Source organism: Tachypleus tridentatus, chromosome 13 (genome assembly GCF_004210375.1).
Source record: "Tachypleus tridentatus isolate NWPU-2018 chromosome 13, ASM421037v1, whole genome shotgun sequence".
Classification (NCBI taxonomy): Eukaryota; Metazoa; Arthropoda; class Merostomata; order Xiphosura; family Limulidae; genus Tachypleus; species Tachypleus tridentatus.
The window spans coordinates 224,027,135-224,033,134 of NC_134837.1; the positions used below are offsets into that span (position 1 = coordinate 224,027,135).

General features: G+C 35.1%; 1 protein-coding gene across 6 annotated transcripts in view; it reads right to left on the reverse strand.

Annotated features, from left to right (window-relative positions):
- The window catches only part of Wwox (WW domain-containing oxidoreductase), a 39,745-nt gene extending 36,423 nt beyond the window's left edge, over positions 1-3,322 (reverse strand). Inside the window, exon 1 of one of the 6 annotated variants that reach the window (XM_076483559.1) lies at positions 3,087-3,322. The gene's annotated coding sequence lies outside the window, so the exon portion shown is untranslated. Of the gene's footprint in view, positions 1-2,099; positions 2,443-2,626; positions 2,779-3,086 lie in introns of those variants that run through there. The other 5 variants (XM_076483557.1, XM_076483558.1, XM_076483562.1 and 2 more) reach the window with 5 other exon arrangements.
- Between the last annotated feature and the right edge of the window lie 2,678 nt (positions 3,323-6,000).

A 6,000-nucleotide genomic window follows, 5' to 3' on the forward strand; every position in this document is an offset into this window, starting at 1 on the left:
AAGTATTGGCAAAATAGGCTTGGGAGCTAATGTGTTTAAGCAACAAGTGTTATAATTACTTCTGAAGGAATTATTCTTCCAATGTTATGTTAGGCATTTAAAGGTAATGGAAAAAAGATGAGAAAAACAAAGACTGGAGAAATGCCTAAGAAAATTAAAGAAAGATTTCTTCTCCTAATAAACATAGATATTATTGTCTGAGATGCCAAATGGTAAGAAAGAAAAATGTTTGGATATTCAAACCAACATAGGAAAATTGCTAAGCCACTAATGTGTTAATAAAAATTACATCAGTTAAATTCATAAATATATTCAAAGAATAGAAATTTTTGATTATTACTATTTTCAATTATTCCAGCAATCAATCAATTAAAATAATCCGTGATGATGAGAAAACCACTTATAAAAATAATTATATATTTAAAAATGGCTGGTATGGGTAGAGAAGGTATTAATAGAGGAGCAAACAACATTTTGACCTTCTTCAGTCATTGTCAGGTTCAACCTGAAGAAGGTCTGGTTATATATTTTTAAATATATAATCAACCAAAATCACATTAAAATCAACTAACCTTAATTAGTTGTTTTAAAACTAAGTGTTATAAAAAAATAATCAAAAGTAAAGTTTTTGCTTATTAATATTTTCAACTATTCCAACTATTCAAGTAATCAAAGCACTTCCATAATGCTTGTTGTTAAGTGCAGAGATACATAACTGGATATCTGTTCTCTGCCCATTGGGAATATCAAATTAGATTTTGTGCACCATAAATTTGTTTTTTTTACATCAAAGTTTGTTTAGTTGTGAACCAGCATTACCTGGTAATTCAGAAGGAGAGAAGTACCTCATAATCTGAGGATTTTGGGTTTTATTCCCATTGCCACTTAACTTGCTTGCCCTGTTTTTCTTATGACAAAGCTACTATTGCTAAGGCTACCTGCCACTACCACTAATTTTGAACTGCTGACTAGTAGGAAAGCAGCTTGCCAGCATCACCCACCATATACTCTTGTACAATTTAACTATTAGATAAAATGAAAATGACTGTTTTTTACATTGTTTCAAGTTTCTAATTTATATTGTATAACTATATTCTTTAATTTTCTGTAAGTAGGCACAGATCTAGGTTAGGCACCCAACCTCAAATTTTTAGAAGTTCATAGCTTTATTCTTCAATGTTATATAATTATATACGAGTTCCACTTAAAGCCTTTGTTATTAATCTTTAATACCTTCAGCTTTTAAAGGATGCAACACATTTCACATATATAGCATCCCTTCCCTATGACTTCAGTGTCCTATCTGTATTAAGTAACCATTCATTATGTTAGGAATGATGAAGGCTCAATAAATTATATTTAACACAAAAAATACAATTCTCTATAACACAAGTGCTCTTGAAAGGTGAACTTTTCTTCTTCGGGCACAAACTTGGAAGTACTTAGGTTATAGAATTTTGTATTTTTGTCTCCTATTAATTAACCTATATTTCTCTATTTCAAAAACATTATTATCATCAAAACTGCCTACTTTTAAGCAGGTTTCACTTATTCCCATTATATGAAAATCTTCCCTTCTGATTAGTGCTCTAACAATCTGTTTTACTTCTAACATTACAACAGCCAACAGTAACAATTTTTTCCTACCCTTAGAAGTATTTCTGTATTATTACCAGCAATTCATTGTGCACTTCTATAAAATGCACAAGTACTGTCCACCTATTTCACCTGATTCAGGTGAAATTTCTCCAGACTGATGGCATTATAAATGCAACATTTGTAAAATAAGTAAATTATCTGTCAGATACAGACAGAGATAAATCAAAATAATACCATACTCTTAAATCCCACTACAGTACTAGTGTGGTATTACACAATTCCTTTACTAACATTCATTGAGCATCATTTCTATTAAACATTAAAAAGGAGAGAAATTTGCAACTCATGTTATCTGTGCAAGTATAAACCACCTCTTGGAATGAGTAATGCTTCACTTCAGGGAAGAATACTGTATGGCATAAACATGGTAAAGTAAGTATAAGCATTACAGAATAATATACCCTTTTTCCAAGTTAGAGAATGAGTTCAAGTTTACTAACCTTCACATATCCTGTGGACTAGAAATTTCTAACAAAACGTAATGTACCTGAACAAAAATTAAACAATGATCTGAATATATACAAAAAGAAAAAAAAAAAGATATTCACTACTGGTCAAAAGATCATTCAGATTGTCACACTATCTTCCTTTTTATTGCAAGATCTTTCTAGGCCCAGTCCTACAAAGTTAAAATTTAAGAGAACATATTTACCAGTTAATTTACAAATTCGTAACTTTCTAAAATCATATTCTAAGACTAAGGGAGTGACACCACAACAGTTACACATAAGGGTAATTTCACTGCACATTTAGCTTCCGAAAACCACATAAGCTAAATCTAAAACCAAATAGGAAAACAAGATAAAGCCAGTTTACAAAATAATAACTGAAGATAAACTAAAGAGCAAAAAAGAAAATGCTGACATATCTTTTTTATTTAAGTGTTGTAACATTATAAATGTTAAGAAGGGATTAACACTGGTTACAAACGTACAATAAAATTACACACACAAAAAAAAAGAAATACTTATTGCTGTAGAGTAGCCTTTCATATTTTAATAACGAGAGTGTCCTTTTAATATTTTAATTAAGACGTATTTGTAAAGCTTGTTCGTGAGAGTTTTGGTATAACATAATTGTAATCTGTTTGGAAATTTTCGTAATGCTTAGCTGCAACGTGAGGAAAGAATGTATAAAAACATCAGCAAGTTGTTTATTAGAAGCATATATCAGAGGAAAAAAAAGGACGGCAAATATGATTTAAAGAAAACTTAATAAAATCTATATTTTATCAAAGTAATGCTAAGGGTAAGTAATAACACTACATTGGATATTATACAAGATAGTGAAGGATTTTTAACAGTCCAAAAGAAAAACAGCGTAATAAGACAAATAAACCAAAAATAACAGAAAGTAACAACATAAATAACACTCAAAGTAATAATCCGAAACCCTCTAAAATCATAACTACAATACCAGGTTCTTACATGGCATCCCTAATTACAGCGGAAATCACACGCTGCAAACTACAGATAATTGCATTTAAACGATTAATCAGAAAGATGACTTAATTCAAGGCGCTGCCCCCAAACGGTTGATACCCAGCTACAAGAACAGCCGAAGGGCGTCTTTATACCCGGAAACATACAGATTACACTACTAAGAGCAAAACTATAATACAAAGCAATAATAGTAACACATGTGAACATCAATATAATCATCGAACACATAATCCTGCGTTCGACTCGTAATCCGAGGGTCATAGGTTCGAATCCCCGTCGCACCAGACATGCTACCCCTTTCAGCTGTAGGGGCGTTATAATGTAACGGTCAATCCCACTATTCGCTGATAAAAGAGTAGCCCTAGAGTTGGCGGTGGGTGATGATGACTAGCTGCCTTCCCTCTAGTCTTACACTGCAAATTTAGGGACGGCTAGCGCGGATAACCCTTGTGTAGCTTTGTGCGAAGTTCAAACAAAGAAAACAAAACGAAGAATTAAAAACAAAAAATAAAATTTAATAAAGCAGAAAGAATAATATCAGCTAGAACCCAAAAACCAACCAGTCTTATCAAAATCACATTAAACAAAAATGAACATATAACTGACCTCATTTAAAATAGGAGGCCTGGCATGGCCATGTGGTTTAAGGCACTTGACTCGTAATCCGAGAGTTGCGGGTTCGAATCCCCGTCACAACAAGCATACTCGCCCTTTTAGCCGTGGGGGCGTTATAATGTTACAGTCAATCCCACTATTCATTGGTTTGTTTGTTTGTTTTGGAATTTCGCACAAAGCTACTCGAGGGCTATCTGTGCTAGCCGTCCCTAATTTAGCAGTGTAAGACTAGAGGGAAGGCAGCTAGTCATCACCACCCACCGCTAACTCTTGGGCTACTCTTTTACCAACGAATAGTGGGATTGACCGTCACATTATAACGCCCCCACGGCTGGGAGGGCGAGCATGTTTGGCGCGACTCGGGCGCGAACCCGCGACCCTCAGATTATAAAGCGCACGCCTTAACGCGCTAGGCCATGCCGGGCCCTATTCATTGGTAAAGAGTAATCTAAGAATTGGCGGTGGGTTATGATGACTAGCTGCCTTCCCTCTAGTCTTACATTGCAAAATTAAGGACGGCTAGCGCAGATATCCCTCGTGTAGCTTTGCGCGAAATTCAAACCAAACCAACAAATCTAAAATGAGATCACCTTATAATATCAAAGATACGAAGTAGAGGGAGCAAAAACACTAGCAATTACAGTCGCACAATACTTCAATTGGGCCTGGCATGGTCAAGCGCGTAAGGCGTGCGACTCGTAATCCGAGGGTCGCGGGTTCGCGCCCGCGTCGCACCAAACATGCTTGCCCTCCCAGCCGTGGGGACGTTATAATGTGACGGTCAATCCCACTATTCGTTGGTAAAAGAGTAGCCCAAGAGTTGGCTGTGGGTGGTGATGACTAGCTGCCTTCCCTCTAGTCTTACACTGCTAAATAAGGGACGGCTCGGTGCAGTGGGCTAACAACCTACTCACTTAAATATTTGTTGAAGAATCCGCAAGCGATTGCGGCCCTATGTTCCTGGATGGAATCTAATGGTGATAACTATCTAACTAACTAACGCTTCAATTACCACAGATACGGACACGTGTCGGCTGCTTGCAAATCACAACCACGATTTGTGAGCTGTGGAAGGGAATATCTGACATATCAAATGTACGAAAAAAAATACCACACCGAAATGCTGTAATTGCAATGAAGCACATACAGCTAATTAACTACAAAACTGTCAAAAATACAAGCAATAAAAATTCAATGTCCGAAACAACACACACATCACACAAACACCACCAACAGACACAAAATAAACCTCCTCCACCAATAAATACTCTAAATAAATCCTTTCCATCAGCACATACTTAAGGACAAAGTGCCTCAAAAACATAAGCCGAAGTAGTCACGATAGACTCAAGTCAAAAATAAGATAAAACAAATATAACTACAGCATTGGTAAAATCAAACAAGAAAAGAACAAATACTGCAGAAAAACAATAATCGGCACATTATCACAGCCATCACAAATAATGTAATATTCTTCGTGGTCGAAATACAAAAACCTAATAATAGCTCAAACTACATAACCCAATTTGTAATACTAGCAACCAAACACTTACTACCAATTCTACTGTAAATAAGAGAGACATTTGTGAAAAACGCTAACACATAAATTCACGGTCTTTCATGTGAATATCCAAGATGGTCTTGCTTCCAAGAGACACAAGGTCGAAGAACAATTTAAGTTATTAGATGCTGATATTATGTGTGTAACCGAGACCCTTATCACAAATGTATCATCTTTAAACTTTAGCGGCTGCACAACCATTAGTATAGATAGGAGACACAATAGAGACCGTAACAGCCATAATATATAAATCAACATTGGCAACCTCTATTATAAACTTCAAAAGCACAAATGAGTGCATAGGCGTAGATGTAATTATGACAAATAACTTCAAAATTACAATTGCAGGAATCTTCTGTGCACCCAGTAGAATCCTAGATACAAAATTGTTAAATAATATAGTACAAAATTATATTGTGATAGGGAATCTCTATATTAAACACAAATTTTGGATGTCGAAGGACAATGTCAAATAGATCTCGTTTACTACAATTAATAAATAATACAGACTCTGTATCTTTAAATGGTTTAACGTCAATTCACTGGCGCATACACACACGTTCGGGAGAAATATTAAATCTATGTATAGCCTTCTCTGATTTAAGTTTAAAATGTTTAGAGTTGCATGTTGAATAAGACACAGACAGTAACTATTTTCTTATTTGGTGTAATTTCGATCTCTCTTCCCCCCCCCGCCAGAAAAAACCAATACTTCAAACAAAT